General features: G+C 43.9%; 1 long non-coding RNA gene across 3 annotated transcripts in view; it reads right to left on the reverse strand.

The window, feature by feature from the left end:
- The window catches only part of LOC116647208, a 53634-nt gene extending 37834 nt beyond the window's left edge, over nucleotides 1–15800 (reverse strand). The window contains exons 1-5 of one of the 3 annotated variants that reach the window (XR_004302297.1): nucleotides 15750–15800; nucleotides 15496–15609; nucleotides 13639–13674; nucleotides 13182–13285; nucleotides 9368–9516 (exon numbers count right to left, since the gene is read on the reverse strand). This is a non-coding gene — a long non-coding RNA (uncharacterized LOC116647208). Of the gene's footprint in view, nucleotides 1–9367; nucleotides 13286–13638; nucleotides 13675–15495; nucleotides 15610–15749 lie in introns of all 3 variants that reach the window. The other 2 variants (XR_004302295.1, XR_004302296.1) reach the window with 2 other exon arrangements.
- Between the last annotated feature and the right edge of the window lie 1251 nt (nucleotides 15801–17051).

Genomic DNA, 17051 nt, shown 5'->3' on the forward strand with positions numbered 1-17051 from the left:
AGCCCCCACGCTGCCTCCTGGCTGCCCCAAGCCCACGTCATATCGCCTCCATCCCACCTTCCGCTTCCCCAGGCTTGCCTATGACAAAGGGCCCCAAAGTTAAGACTCCGACTTTCTTCCTCATTCTACTTTGCTTTGGCTAGAAATTCAGATTAAGATACCTGGTGTTATTTAATCCTTACAACAGCCTGGGAGGCAGGAACCAGGGTCAACCCCAGTTTACAAAGGAGGGCTGAAGATGGGGGAATTCAAGTGCATTCTGTAGGTCATATGGCCAACAAACGGCAGGGGCAGAATTCAAAACCAGGCCTGATGGACACCAAATCCATATCCCTTCTGCTCTACCACTGACCATTTCTACTATCGAATGTGCCCGGGTCCCAGCAACCAGTAAATAGGCGCGTCTGCCTCCAAATACTATATTCTAAACCTTGGTTCTTTCTTGAAACGACCTCATTTAATTCCTGGAATGACCTCAAAGGAAGTGCCCTGTCCATGTTTACATGTGAGTATGCAGACTCAAAGAAGTGAAGTCACTTGCCAGAGTACTGTGGGAGCACATGGGCCCTCTGTCCGAACCCTGTGGAGCAACATGTTGAGGCTAAATGTGATAGAGTAAGTATGTGCCTCGTGAAGTGCAGCTCAATGTTCTAGTGTCAGCATACATATTGCTCTGTCCTTCTTGGTGTGTGAGGCCTCCTGAGTACTGTGGAGTGAGTTTGGGTATTATTAGAGGTGTCTGTGAAGTCTGGGGCAAGTCTGGGCGTCGTGGGGTGAACACGTGTGTTGTGGATTACGAGTCTCTGCATATGGCTCTTCTCCGGGTTGTGGTCTGAGTCTCTGAGGACTGTGGGGCAGGTCTGAGGGTTCCGGGGCTAGTTTCTGGGTTAGGTGGCATGTCTCTGGGTAGTGCTGTGAGGCTAGACGTTATGTGGTGAAATGCATCGTGGGTTAGGGGTCTTGTTGTATAGCTAGTCTCTGTGCTATGGCATGAGGCTAGGTGTGGGGGGAGTCTGGTGAGGTAAAGTGAGTCTGAGTGTGGTGGAGAAAAATCTTTCTGTTACGGGGAAATCTCTTTGTACCTGTGGGTGGATGCTACATGTTTGGGGGTGATAAGTCTTATGTTGTAGGGTGAGTCTGTCTGAAGGAATGTGGGTCTAGGTGTTGGGGCAAGTGTATGGGTTTTGTGAAGTATTAGTAAATTGTAGGTCCTATGAGTGAGTTTCTTGTGATGTCAGTCTGCGACTAGTATGATTCATGTGTGCACTGGGAGGTTGGTCTCAGTGCACATTAAGGGAAGCATAGCAAGGGCAGACGAGGTGAAGCAGTGGATTATGGGTTGTCTCTATGAATTATGGGTCCTGTGAGTTCCGAGCTTCTGATTTGGAGTAACTGTGCTTTGTGGGAGTGATTCTGGGTGTTCTGAATTTCATGGCTGTGATTTTTTTGGGTGTACTGTCAGGAAAGTTGGGATTGTGGAACATGTCCTTACATTATAGGGCATGTCTAGGTGTTGTGATGTAGACATCGCAGTCTGTACATTTTGAGATATATCTTGGAGTAATGGGGTGAGACTATGTGTCATGGGTTGATTCTAGAGATTCATAGCAAATTGTTTTGTCATAGGGCCAGTCTTTGCATTGTAGGGTACGTCTGTGTCTTATGGGGAATCTGTGTGGGTTTTTTTTTTTTTTTTAAAGCAGGGGGAGTCTCTCAGGTATGGGGTTGTGTCTGTACATGGTATGGCATTTCTATAGGTTGTGGTCCAATGCTGAGTATCGTGCAGCAAGTGTGTATGATACACACTGACTGCGGATGTGGTGTTGAGTGTGTTCTGGGGTTGTAAAGAGAGTACGGGTTGTTACGGGCAAGTCTGGGTGTGGGGGAGCTTGTGTTTGTGCTGTAGGACTACTCTATGTGCTGTAAGGCATATGTGCTTTATGATGTATTTCTGTGTGTGATGGGGTAGGCCAGTGTGTAATTGAGTGTGTCTTGAGTTGGAGATTTTTATGTTGGGTGATGATTTGTTTTGTGGGGTGAGTTTGTGTGGCGGGCATGTCTATGTATCATGGGGTGTGTCTCTCAGTGGTGTGGGGCAAGTCTGCATATTGTAAAGTTTATCTGCAGCATTGTGGGTCATGTATTGATTTTGCGGGGTGATGTGAGATTGTGATGAGATTTTGTGTGTGTAGGAGAATCTGAGTGCTATGGGGCATATCAGTGCATTGTGGGGAAAACCTGGTATGGGTTGAATTTGTATCCTGTGATTTGATTCTAGATGTTTAGGAGTGAATTTGCATTTGGGATAAAGTCTGAGCATGATGTGGCCATTGTGGGACTGTGGGGAGCATCTGTGTATTTTCAAGGTATTTTGTACATTGTAGGATGCATCTTTTCATTGGAGGTTTTGCCAAGGTGTTGTGGGGGTGAGTATGTGCACCATAGACCGTGTCTAGGTTGTGGATCGAGGGTGCCTTGTGGGGCAACGCTATGTAGTAAAGCATGTCTGTTGAGAAACAAAACTGCGTAATATGTCTTCATCTTGTGAGTTAAGTCTGTGTATCCTCGGGCAATTCTGCATTTGGAGATAGTTTTCCTTTGTGAGGTATTTGTCTTGTGGAGTGACTGTGTGTGTGTGTTGGGGTGTGTGTGTTACATCAGAATGCAATTCTGTGTTTGTAGGAGAAACCTATGTGTTATAGAGTACATCGGTCCATAGGAAGCTAGCTGCATCAACGTATCGCGGAGCCATTTTGTGCATTACATGTAAAACATGTCTTAGTGTCGTATGGCAAGACTGTGAATTTGGGGGTGTGGCTGGATGTATGCCGTCTATTCTTACCACAGTGGAGTAACTTTATGTTGTAGAGTGAAGCTGTGCATTGTAGGGAGATTTTTGCATTGTGGAACTTAACTATGGGTTCTAGGGCATGTCTTGGCGTTATGGGGTAAGTCTGGGCATTGTAGTGCAAGTCTGTTCATTGTAAGTTCATTGTATGTATTGTGAGGCATTTCTGTAGTATTATGGTGCAAAACTGAGTTTTGAGGCCAATCTAGGTGTTATGGTAATACTGAATGCCTATGGAGTAAGTCTTGGCATTTTTTGGAGAATTTCTACATTGTGAGGTAAATTTGTGCATTGTGCTGGAATTCCAGGGGCTGTGGTAGGAGTCTTATGTCATACAGCATGGGTGACATAATAAGTTGGTCTAAAAATTGAGGGGTGAGTGTGGAGGTTGTGGGAGAGTCTGGGTATTGTGAGGCTCATAGACATGTTGTGGAGTGTTTCTTGGTGCGGTGGCACACGTCTGTGTGTTTGGGCACATATCTGGTGGTTGTGGTATGTGATGGGCTAATTATTTGCTTTGTGGTTGAGTCTGCATTGTGGGATGACATGCGTAGGGGTAAAGTCTGTGCACTGTAGGATGAATCTGGAAGTTGAAGAAATTTCTATACAGTTGTGGGTCAAGTCTGTTTTCTGTGGTACGTTTTAGGGCTACTGGACAAGGATGCTGGTGGGGGTGGGGTTGAGTCTAGGCATTTGAGGATGTGACTGGATGTTGTGAAGGAGTCCACTGATTATGGAATGTATGTTTTGAGAAAAGTTTGTAAGTTGTTATGCAATACTGTGTGTTTCTGGGGGGTCCATATCTTATGTGGTGTATCTGTGTATTGTGGGATGTATGCTGTGGGAGAAGCTGTCCATTTTGGAACAAGTGTGTGTTTCTGTGCAATTTGGGGTGCTGTGAGGTGGACATTATAGGGAAAGCTCTGCAGTGTTATTGGATTCTGTGAATTGCTTGGGGGGTATCTAAGCTGTGACTGTTGTCTATACACTGTATTGTGTGTCTGGGCATTGTGGGACAAATGTGAGCTGTCAGTTGGCTCTAAGCAAGGGCAAATCTATGTGCTATGCGGTGTTTGATGCAGGGTGGGTTTGTGTATTTTGGGCTGAGTGTGCATGTTTGGCACAAATTTGGAAATTGTGTGCTAAGTGTGTGATGGGGGAGCCTTCGTTCTCTGGGGTAGGTCTGTGAGTTGTCAGTCATGGTTGTGCATTATGATGCAGTTCTGTACATTGTGAGACAACTCAAAAAATTGTGAGCTGAGTTTGAGTGCCGTTGTTCCTTTCTATTCATTTCAGGGCAACCATGGGCTTGGTGAGGGTGTTTCCGTGGGGGCATATTTTTATATTTTAATATGATTTGGCAGCTATTTTTAGAATCTGTGTGTCATATTGTGAGTTTGAAACGCTATGGGTCAAATCTGTGCAAGTTTGGGTTTTGGTGCAAGTTTGGGGTTTGTAGGGTTAGTGTGCTGTGGGGCAAAAGTGTGTCACGCTGATCTATATCTTGAATAATGAGTTGATGTGCTGTGATGTAATCCTATGTGCTGTGAGAGAAGTCTGTATCTTGGGACACATCTCCACACTGTAGGGTGTGTCTACGTGTTGTAGTGTATGTGTGTGCAGTGCTTGGGCATATCTTTGCACCATGGAGTAACTGTGTTAATTGTGAGGTTGTTCTATATATTGTAGGATGGATTGTGTCTTGTGATGCTGTTCCATGCCTTGCTGGGAGAGGAGGTTGAGTTTTGTCACTGACCCCAAACGTGTTTTGGGATCCGTCTTCTGCTGAGGGGTGTGTGTGTGTGTGTGTATTTTGTATCAACTCTGAGTATTGTGTGACACATCTATGTGTCATGAGTTGACCCTATATAACGCATGGCAAATCTATACACTCTGGGTGGTTTTGTGTGCTTTGGTGTGGGTCTATGAGTGGTGAGCAGAGTCTTGGCTTATATCTAGGAATTGTAAAGAATGTCTGAATGACCGTGTCATGGAAGAGATGCATGGGGGGGCATGTTTCTGCATTGTAGGAAGAGTCTTGGGACATGAGATGCATCTCCCCATTGTGACTTGATACTGTGCATTGTAGGGGGCATATCAGTGCTTTGTGATATGATTCTGTGCTTTTTGGGAAGAGTCTGAGTTGTGCATTTGTGTCTGTGCATTGGGTTTTTTGCAATTCTGTATGCTGCACAATGAGCTAGTTGTTGGTGGAGCTAGAAAGTCTGTGTAATGGGTTGTGGATGCATATTGTATGATGTGTCTTTGTCCAGTAAAACAGGTCTAGGGGCTCTGTTGCTCCTATCCTCCCTGTAAGCCAGGTGTTTTCGTGGCAAGGTGAGGGTATGTTGTAAGGCACGTCTCTGTTGTAGGGCACGTCTGTGCACTGTTGCCCAGCTAAGTGCTTTTGAGGCAAGTCTGCATGCTGTGTATTTCTGTCTGTGCATTAATGATATGGTGTTTCTGGGTACTGTGGAGTGAATCTGGGTATCATGAGGTGATTCTGGATGTTGTGACACATGTCTGTGCACTTTAGGATATGTTTTTGTGTCCGAGGACAAATCTAGGGTTGTGATATTAGATCAAACTGAGGAGGGTGGACCTGCGCTGCACGGGATGAGTCTGCACATTGTGGATTAAAAGTTATATGAGGCATGTGTGTGTCATATACGAAGTGTTCTGACATCTGTCTGGATTGTGGGGCATGTCTATGCATTGTATGGCATGTCCAGGTGTGGACAGGCAAGTCTGTGAGTTGAGGGGCTTATCTATGTATTATAGGGCCTCTATGTGGTAGAGAAGTGGGGGCGGGGAGGATGCTTTGCTGTGAGCCTTGGTGTGGTTCTAGTGTTTTCATTGTGAAGTGACTGCATACGTTGTGGAGCAAATCAGCTGTGTAGAGTGAGTCCATGCACTGTGATTCCAGCCTCTGCATAGAGAGTCTGTGTTGCACGGCACACCTGTGTTATGAGGCAGGCCTATGCACTGTGGGGTTTATCTGGACTTTGTTGGGGTTTATACATGGTTTTGTGGTGCATGACTGTGCTGTGTAAAGCCTATGTGTATCATGTGGCAGTGTGGGCTTTGTGAGGCATACCTTGGCACTGTGTGACTATTCTGTGCATTAGGGGGCGAGTTTGTGGATTAGGGTTATGTCCATACTTTGAGAGGCATGTCTGTATGTTGTGGGGCAAGTTTGTGGGTTGTAATCTGTGAACAGTGAGTTGACTCTGAATGTTATGATGTGAGCGTGGGACATGCAGGCAGACATCTGCATTGTGGGAGACATCAATGCATTATGGGACATGTTTGCAGATTGTGGTATAAGTCTGTGGTTATAGGTTGTTTTTGAGGTTTATGGGTCCTGCATACCTTTCAGGGGACTATGTGGAGACAACTGAAAGTGTTTGGGGCCTTTGCACTGTGATGTAATTGTTCCCTTGGGGAGCTGTGGGTTGTGCGGGTGCTAGAGTGCACAGTGGGACAAGATGGCGCCCTGTGACGCCATTCTCTACTGTGTGGGAGGAATCCGCACTGTAATGCTGGGTCTGTACAGTGTAGGGCATGTCAAGGTATTGTGTGTTGGCTCTGTGTGTTTCCGTATGTTGTAGGTATTGTGAAATGAAGGTATTTACTGGAGCCAGTTCTATGCCTAATACAGGCATTGCCGGGTGCATCTGCTTGTCGTATGATTCTGCATATAGAAGATCTGTTTGTGGGATTTGGGGCTATCTGTGTGCTGAGGCACAAGCTGGTAGGTTGTGGAGCAGGTCTAAATCCTATGGAAAGATAATCTGCATTATGGGGTGAGTCTGAGCATTGTGAGCAATTTGGGGTATACCGGTGATACTTGTGGGTTTTGACAGGGATGGCGTGATACAATTCTGTGTGTTGGAGAAGTCTATGCATTATGGATTGTTTCTAGGGATTTTAAAGTGAGTTCTTTATGTTGAGGGGCCAATGTGCTGTGTGGTGAGTATGTGTATTGTAGAGCCTGTTTATATATATATATATATATATATATATATATATATATATATATATAATATATATATATTGTATATAATGTGTATATATATATATATAATGTACATATATATATATAAATAATGTAATATATATATATATATGGTAGGGTGCATTCAGCTGATGAGTCTTTGTGTGGCTAATTGGTCTGTATCATGGGTATGTTTATGCACTGTGATGTGTGTCTAGGTATTGTGTGATGAGTCTAGGCATTTTGCAGAGACTCTGTGTGGTGGCTGCTTCTGGGTATTATGGGCTAAGTGCCCTCATTATGGGAACTGTAAGCAAAGGGCGGTGACAGTGTGAGTTATGGTGTTATTCTGGGCTTTATGGGGGTATACTCCATGTGTTGTGGGTTGATTCTAATGATTTTAGATTAAGTCTTACCATCATAGTCCAGGTCCTTGTGTAGAAACAACAACAATAATAGCAACAACAAGATCAACTAACATTGATAACACTAATGCTGTGCCGGCATTGTTCTAAACACTGTATAGGCATTCACTCTCTTACTCTTAACAGCCCTACTAAGTAGGTACCATTACTATTCCAATTTATACCTGAGAAAAATAAGGCACAGAGAGGTTACAAAACCTTGCCAAAGTCACACAGTTAGTAAACAACACATGTGGGATTGGAACCCAGGCAATCTGAATCATAAGTGTAAGCTTTTAACCACAATCTGTACCGCCCCTTTGTTTGGGGGTGCGCTGTCCTTGTGGCATGTCTCTGGGCCTTGTGGAGTATGTCTAGGTGTGGGGGCATGTCTTGGGTTACAGAACGGCTAGGGATTATAACATTCATCCAAGTAATATGGGACTTGTGCGTGAATTGTGGGATGGTCTCGTTGAAAGGGCATTCTTTTATATGGTTAGGATGTCGAAGTGTTAATGTTTGCCCTGTGTGGAGAGGCTTTCTATTGTGGGCCAACTGTGTAAGTGGTATGCCAAGCCTCTGCTTTAAAGGAAACTTGTGAGGGAATGCGATTTTGTGATTGTCAAAGGATTTTGTGTGTTTGCATGAGTACCTATTTTGAAAGGTGTGCTTACTTGTGAGTCTAGTCCCTACATTACGGCACGTATCCATGCCTTGTGCAGTGAGTCTGGGTGTTATTGCTCAAGTCTGCTTTATGGGGGAAGTTTGTACATGGCAATGAAGTTCTGTGAGTCATGGGGGGACCATGTGCGCTGTGCAAAATGTGTCCATGTCGTCGGGGTCTCCAGGTATTCTGAGGCTCATTGCTACATGGGGGGGGAGGCGGTCTGTGCGTTGTTGGATGCCTCTGTGTGTTGTAATGTGTGTGTGTGTGTGCACGTGCATGGGTATGTCCTCATGGAATGCATCTATGCATTTTGGGGCCTTTCTGCACTCATGGGAAGTGTCTTCATGTTGTGGAACATGTTTGTGCAATAGAGGCCAGCAAGCATGTTGCGGGGGGATGAGTGTGTGTGTTGTGGAGTGAGGGTGTGTGTTATGTGACGGTGAGCACTGTGAGGCACTGCTAGGTGTCTTGGGCTATGTAATCTGTATCATGGAGTGTTTTTGTGATTCGTGAGGCAAGCCTTAGTTTATAGAAAGGCCTTATGTTGTGGGTTTAGTCTGTGTGTTATAATGTGACTCCATGCATCGTATAGGGTATATGTGTACATGCTGAGCTGTTCTGGAGCAAATCTGTGTACTGTAGAGCATGTCTAGGTGTCTTTGGATGAGTCTGTGTATTGTAATGAGTCTGCATCATGGGGAACCCCTGAATTGTTGGCTGTGTCTGTGTGTTGCAAGAGGAGTCTTTGGATCATGGCACAGTGTTGTAAATTTAGGAGCATGAGTTTAGGAGCATGTTTGTGAATAGAAGATATATCCACACATTATAAAACAAAAATCTGAGTGTGGGAGGGTGTGTTGGTGTGATATACGGTACATCACTGAGTTGCAGGATGCATGCATGCGTGTTTGTGTGTGTGTTGCATTGTGTTGTGTTGTATTGTGTGTCCGTGCCTTGCAGGGTGAGGCTGGGTGTTGTGCATCTGAATATTGTGGGATGAGTTTGTGTAAAATGGAGCAAGCCTGTGCCCTGTATAGCAAATTTCTTGATTGTGATACAGTTCTGTCTTGTGTGAGTGGCATCTGGCTTAGGGTTCTGTCTGTGTTCTGTAGGGTGTGGGGGGGATTGTGGTGGGCTATCTGTGTGCTATAGAGTATTTGTACGTGTTCTGGGGCTAGTCTATGTATCACGTGGTGAGTCTTTGTGTTGTCAGGTTCTAGGTATTTGGGGTAGATCAAATACCTTTTCCCTTTAATAGTAATGGTGGTGGGGTGGGAGGGGTGATAGTAATATAAATTAACAACTGCAAGAGTTCCTATGTGCCAGGCACTGTACTAAGCACTTAACATATCATAACTCATTTAATCCTCACCAACAACCCTTTTGAGTAGGTACTATTGTTATCTTTGTTTTACAGAGGAGCAAACTGAGGAACAGAGAAACATACTTACCCAAGGTGATACAATTAGAAAGGGGTGGAACCTGGATCCTAACCCAGGTAGTCTGTGTCCAGAGGCCTTGCTCTTAACCACTACAGAAGTTGTATCTCTGTCGCAGGCCAGAGTTGTAGCTCAATAATATGGTAAAGTAGGTCTGTAAACTATGATGGAAATACTTGCATTACAGGGGTAATATGTGTGTTGTGTGTCTGTGTATATGCTGGGGAAAGTTTATGTGAACGGTTGGTTTTCCATTCTAGAGTAAGTCCGTGTTATGATGCAAATCTGTGCACTACAGAAGAAATCTATGTGTTTCTAGGCACGCCCATGAATTGTAAGTTTTGTGAGTGTGATTATGTTGTGGGACAAGTCTCTGCCCTGAAGGGCTTGCCTGCACACTTAGGGTGAGTCTCAGTGTTCAGTGGTGTTTGTGTGCATTGCGGGGCAAGTATGCATGTGAATGCGAGAAGCTGTGCATTTTGATGGAATTCTGTGCACAGCTTGAGCATCTCTTGTTTATGGGCAGCAGTGAAACTAGTCTACGTGCTTTGAGGCAGCTCTGGGGGTCGTAGAGCAAATGGCTGCACATGTTTGGGGCACATGTTCGCAACGTACAGCCACCATAAGGAGTGTGGGTTTTGGGAGATGAATCTGCAGGACAAACGCATGTTGTGACACAATTACGTGCACTGTGGGGGTGGAGCACTATGCTGTGGGATGTGTTTGTGTGTTGCATCTGTGTTGTGAAATGAGCGAGCGGAGTCTGGATCATGCCCGTGACTGTGCCCTGAAGGGCGGATCTGGACACTCTGGAGACAGATTCAGCGCGGCTGTGGCATGGGGGTGTCTGTCATAGAGCAAGTCTGTCCAATGTGCATGCTGTGGTGCGCTGCTGGGCACCGTGGGCGGCGTCTATTTATTGCAGCGTGTCTAAGGAACTGGGGGCATGTTTTGTGGACACCAGGCCACAGGGCGCATTGTGTGGAGACCGCCTCATGGTGGAGGTCGAGATGCGGGAGGGCAAGTGAGTGCACCACGAGGCAAGTATTTATATCGCGTGGGAGCTGCATGTGTTGTGAAGTGAACGGGTGCACAGTAGGATGAGCTTGGGTGTTGTGGCCCAATTCCTGTGCACCACGGGGGGATATATGTGCTGTAAGATATACCACTGCATCTCTGTGATGTGGGGTGAGCTTGTCTGAGGGCTGTGGAGAGTGTCTGGGCTGTAGGTTAAATCTGTGTGCCATGGGGTAAGTCTTCAAGCTGTGGGGTGAGTCTGTGTTCTTAGGGGCAAGTCCTTGTGCTGTGGGACAAGTCTGTGTCTTGGGGAGAAGCTGTGCACCCCGGGACCAGTCTGCCTGAAGTGGGGAGGGCCTGTGTCCCGTGGAGAAAGTTTGTGGGGCAAATTTATATGCTGTAGGGAGTGTCTGTGTGCTGTGGGACATCTCAGTTTGTGGGGCAGACTGTTCTATGGGAATAATCTTTTGGCTGTGGGGAGAATCTGTGTGTTGTGGGGAGACTCTCTATGCCATGGGTTTAGTTTGTGTTTTGTGGGGTGAGTCTGTGTGATTTAGGTAGTGTCTGTAACCAATGGAGCAAGTCTGGGTCCTTGTGGGATGGTCTGTGTCCTGTGGTGCTTGTCTATGTGCCATGAAGCAAGTCTGTTGTGGGAGAGTATGTCCCTCTGTGTGGGTCTCCAAGCTGTGCCAGGAACTGTGTTCTGGGGAGAGTCCAGGTGCTCTAGGGTGCATCTATGTGTTATGGGGTAAGGCTGTGTGCCCTGGGCGGGGGTAGGAATCTGCGTGCTCTACGGAGTATCTTTGGGATGTGAGGGGAGTCTGTGCCCTGGGGAGAATCTTGGCCATGGGTTTAGTCAGTGGGGCACTGGGAGAAATCTGTGTGCTGTGGGGAGAATCTGTGTGCCATGGGGAGTCTATATGCCATGGGCAGAGACCATGTTCTATGGTGGGGGTTTGTATCCCGCAGGGCCTGTCTGTGTGAAGTGAGTCTGTATTCGCTAGAGAGACTGTGCTAGGCAAAGGGCCTGTGTGATATCGGGGCAGTCTGTGATGTCAGGGACTGTGTGTGTGTCATGGATAGAGTCTTTATGGAACAGTGAGTCTGTGTCACGTGGGGCAGGTCTGTGTCCCTTAGGTGAGGCTTTTTGCCTTGCGGAGAATATGTGTGCCTTTGGGTAAATCTGAGTGATATGGGGGATGTCTGTGTGCTCTGGGGCAAGTCCTTCTGCTGCGGTACTTGTCCATGTGTCATGGGTAGAGTCTGTGTGTGTGTGTGTGTGTGTGTGTGTGTGTGTGTTATTTGACCAGTGGACAATAGAGGGTACGTTTGTACATTGCAGCGCAAGTCTGTTTCAGGGCAAATTCTCCTTTAATAGCTACAAATGATACCAACACTTACACAGTGGTTACTATGTAACAGACACTGTTCTAAAGGTGCTATTATTAATCTCCATTTTACATCTGAGAAAATGGAAGCACTACATACTATGGTCATGCAACTAGCAAGAGGTAGAGGTTTGAAACCAGGCAGTTTGTTTCCTGTGCCCCCACTATCATGAATCCCCTTCGGGCCCTGGGGGTGTCAGTGGCCTCAAACACTGGGAATACTTCGTGGTCACTGCTGGGTATACTGAGAGCAGGGAATTTGGAAGAAAAGGGAGTAGCTCAAAGCCTTCCAAGTATTAAAAAATAACACAATGCTCTATATACAATAATGATGGCAGTTTAGCCCAGAGAAACTGACATCACGACTGCAGGAGAACTCCTTCAGTGACGTCGGCCCCCACAACAGCCCCCCCCCCCACCGCCGCCGCCACAGCCACATTCAGCCACTGCAGAGGAGCAAATGCGCATGCCCTGGCAAGCTGCTGTTGCCAGGGAAACCAGCCTCCAGTCACAAACAAATCACAGCCTAAATGCACAAGTCAAGAAATGACCGGGGCTCTGGTTGTGAGCCAAATGAGCCCCTTGCAATAAGGGCGGGCAAGGCATCCTTCCACCCAAAATCCCCTATTTTTCTTCCTGAATCAGGAAAGCCTAGAGGCCAGAGTCCGAAGTCAATAGAGAAAGAAGGCTGTGTTGGGAGTGGGGATGGGGGTGGGGCGGTCAACAGTGGGTGGCAGGTGATTTTAATAATCAAAGATTTCTGTGAGCAACATTTAACTCTTCCCCCACTAAGAGTCTGTGTTTCATGCTGGAGCCTTCCGCCTACAGTGAACAGAGGTGAACCACTGGGGTGTGTCTACCTACAAGAGATGGTGGCAGTGATGGCATGGATTGGGACTCATCCTACCTTCTTTGAATCCCTAGATCAGACTACTGCCAGCAACAGGCTGGCAAACATTATTTATTTTTGCTCCTCATACATTTCTTACATTTCCTTCTTATACCATTCTAGAAAATTCCAGGGAATGAGTCCAGACAGCTTTAATTCTCTGAGTACCTGAGAAGTAGAAAAAGAGGTTGAAGGAGGAACCTTAGGAGTAACACTAACCCCGGGGGGAAGTTTTAAACACACAATTAGGATACCAACTGTGTCCAAGAGGAATAGCACATCTGGAACAGTGATTCTATATATTCGGATTCCTCAATTTTAATTTGTAAAAAGCATCTGATAAAAATACAATTTTGGAAAATTTAAAATTTAAAAATCCTGTTTGAAAACCACTGCCCTAAACTGCATGTGCCTAGAATTCTTGAAAGGCATGAGCACGAACATGATGTTTTAGAATGCTGCCAGAAGCTGCAAGAAGGTAGGCGTGGTATTGTGGAATGTGACCATCTTGGGTAGAAAGAAAATGGCCGACCTGTGGACACTATACCCTAGCTAATGGGAGAGCAGTTGTTGCCATTTCAAATCAGTGGAAGGAGGTTGGATTATTCAATAAATGATGCTGAAACAATTGGTGACCTATTTGGAAAAAAAACAAAATTAGATCCTACTTCATATTCATACCACATACCAAAATGAATTCCAGATGAATCAGAGTTAATTGTAAAAAATGAAGCAATGAAATAACTGAAAAAAATACAGGTCAATATACTCATCAAAGGAAAGAAATAAATCATAAAGTAAAAAATTGATAGCTGTGGATATCTAAAAATGTAAAGCTGCAGCATGTAAAAAAAAAAAAAAACCAGCATAAATGATACAAAATCAATAGGCAAACCACTGGGAAATAATATTTTTACCACATATGATAAATAAATTAGGTGATAATGTATAAGGTGGTGGTGGAGGAGAAATCTTAAACTGGTTCATACCATTTGATCCAGAAATTCCACGTCTACGAATTTATCCTAGGGGAAAAAAAAAAAAAAAACAGAAAAGCACACAGAGGTTTCTATGGAAAGATATTCCTTAAATTATAACAGCAAAAACTGCACATATTAAACATTCAATAACTGGACATTTAGTGGGACAACTCTATGATCAGAAATTATGCATCCACGAAACATTGCCTTCTTGTGGAATGCTTAAAAATATGAGGAATTGCTCCCAATATATTGTTGAATGATTATTAAAGCAAGCTGAAAACTACATGTACATATAATTTTCATTTTGTATATAAATATATATTTCTATGCATTTATTTGTATGTATTCAGGAAAGAGGGACTGAGAGTAATTTTTCCAAATTTTAAACAATTAATGTGTGATTTTTTTTATGATAAAGGGGAAAGATAGCCTTTTTAAGAAGCTACTTTAATAAGTGCTAGAAAAGCAGTGGGAGCAAGATAAAGTCTAGGAATAAAGAGAATAAAAACAGCCTAAATGTACCTACGTACCAATGGAGGACCCAGCAAAGCAAACTCAGTACGTACTACATGAAGATTACAGTATTATTTGCATGTTAGCAGGTACAGAATTTCTTATACAAGATGGACTCCTGGAAAATTTTCTTCACTACACCAGAGAATAGTCACATGTCCCTGGATGCGTCAGTCATTCTCTTTGCCGCAGTGCTCAGTTCAACTTCCCCCTCCCTTTGCATTTAGCAAGCTTTCCTCCACTCCCCCTGCAAAACATGCTACCCGTAGACATTTCTGGCTTGGAAAATGGCCCATCTTGTGAGCTTTCTTTTAAGCGTTTCCTTCTTATTTTTCCTCCTTGATTGCTGTTTGTCATCTAACTCAAAAATCTGCCTTTTTTTTCTCCGTCCTCTTGAAGGAACAAAAAACCTGAATTTCAAAGAAATAAAAAGACCACCACTTCAGCTCTTTTTATTTCTTGCAGAAATGGATCTACTAATGTGATTTCCAGGTGAAAGGGGGCACAAAAGCTTACACATTTTCAGGCACATTTCAGAAACAAACATAAAAGCTTTTCTGATAGGAATCTCTGCTATCCTTCTCACAGCCCTTTACAAATAAAGAAGCACTGAGAATATTCTGCCTTTACTGTACAAATTGATGTCCATGAATACAAATCAATTATTCAAAATAAAGGCAGTCACAATATTCATTATTTCTTTTTCATGATTTTTCATCCTAAAACCAAATTTTAATCTTTCCCATTCAACACATGTTCATCTCTCACATGAAGCAATTAAGCTGAACATTACAGGCTGCCCTCCTCATTTTCTCTCCTGTACAGACATCCAGTCACATGATTTTCTTCATTAAAAAAAAAAAATGAGGTATGGTATCCTTCCCATTGCAAAGTAACAGTTTTCTCATGCTCTCTCCATATGGGGACAGGAACTCAGATCTGAGCACATTTTCAATCGTAACCCATTCTATCAAGTCTAATTCAAACATCGTAAGGCTGAGATACTGTTCCGAGTGCACTTTCTCATTTTGGTAACATCTTCATCAAGTCATGCGTTGGGAAATATCTTACCAGAATCACAAGGGGAAAAAAAAAAAAAAAAAAAAAAAGAATCACAAGGGGAAATCTCTATATTTCCTCCTAGCAACTCATTTGCCATTTAAGAAACGAGCTTTAAACTAGTAAAGTGACCATGGAATATTTAGAATTTAAACTAATTCGTTTTCCCAATACTGCTGATTAGAATCAGGAATTCCTACACAGTTCTGTATTATTCTATTCCATCAAAACTTGCCACTTTAAAAGCACATTTTGGGTATCTATTTTACAAAAGATTTCTCAGCTACTTACCGCTGCCTGCGCTCTGCCTCTCCACCAGCTCTGAGGCCGTGGCGCCGAAGAGGAGGGGGGAAAAGGAGCAGCAACCACTTGAAAATGAGCTGTGCTCTGAAGAAGGGATTCGCTCTATGGAAAGAAATGAAATGCCCTGGAATTATCCTCAAATTCCTCCGAAAGGATAAAATCATATTAAACGTTACATGCTAAAAAGTACATGTTCATCAAAGAACAGATTTTAATAGCAAAACCTCTGATCTATAACCTACTTAAATTGTCTTGATTTCCAGTGGAACCCCTACAATGTCATGGGCTTTTGGCTCTCCTGTCTCCTAGCAACAGTCTCATTAATATTTTTTTTTCTGCAGTGGTCCTACTAGGCATCAGAGAACATTGATAAGGTCTAGTCTCCGGGAGCATTTCGTTGTTCAGTATGTGTTTTCCCCAGGCAAGTAATAAGGAGTGTCAGGCCTTCAGTAACAATTTCTCCAGAGGAAGATTTTGGATTGGAATGACATTCCATTCAAATGACAGAGACTGTTCTTCTGCCCTCCCTTGGTGCAATACTCTCATTAGACCCCTGACCTAAAGATGGGCCTAAGCAAAAGATGCCTAACCCCTTCTGCAATCCCCAAATTACACACAGAAATTCAGGCCCTAAACCAGTGTTGTTATTATCCACTATGCTCAGAAAAAAAAAAATGCTCAGAATTCACCTGCGTCCTTAGCTCTGTTATCATGACTCCCACCCATCAGCATGGCTACTAGAGGTATATGGCATAAAAACAGTGGATGAAATATAACTAGATCAAAACCCACTTATCTGTAAATATTAACATTAATATGATAAAATATTGACTACATGTTACGGAAATGAGGGCAGGTTATTATACAATATGTACAATGCAATCACATAACTTATGTGGATAGGAATAAATGTGCGCAAAAAAGTCTGGAAGGATACTACACCAAAATGTTAAGAGTGATTATGTCTGGGTTTTCTATGGATGGTAGAATTTGATGGGAGTTTAGATCATTTTTCTTTTTGGTGGTCTATTTAATAACTTTTCTGCAATTAACACATATCCCTTAGGTTATTAAAAAAGAACCATGCCCGGGGTGCCTGGGTGGCTCCGTCATTAAGCGTCTGCCTTCAGCTCGGGTCATGATCCCTGGGTCCTGGGATTGGGCCCCGAATCGGGCTCCATGCTCCGCGGGAAGCCTGCTTCTCCCTCTCCCACTCCCCCCTGCTTGCGTTCCCTCTCTCGCTATGTCTCTCTCTGTCAAATAAATAAAATCTTTAAAAAAAAAAAAGAACCATGCCCAACAATGTGAATGTACTTATTGCCACTGAACTGTACACTTAAAATAGTTACAATGTTAAATTTTATGTTATGTATACTTTACCACAATAAAAAAGAGCAAATCATTCATTCACTCCACAAACATGTACTGAGTCTCATACTGTGTGGTGGGCAGAGATTATAAAAATGAATAAAACACAGTCTGTTCCCTTCTAAAAGCTCATAATCTAATGAACGACTACCCCAAAAACTTCTATATGGGTTTTT

This window comes from Phoca vitulina, unplaced genomic scaffold, assembly GCF_004348235.1.
Source record: "Phoca vitulina isolate PV1807 unplaced genomic scaffold, GSC_HSeal_1.0 scaffold39, whole genome shotgun sequence".
Lineage (NCBI taxonomy): Eukaryota > Metazoa > Chordata > Mammalia > Carnivora > Phocidae > Phoca > Phoca vitulina.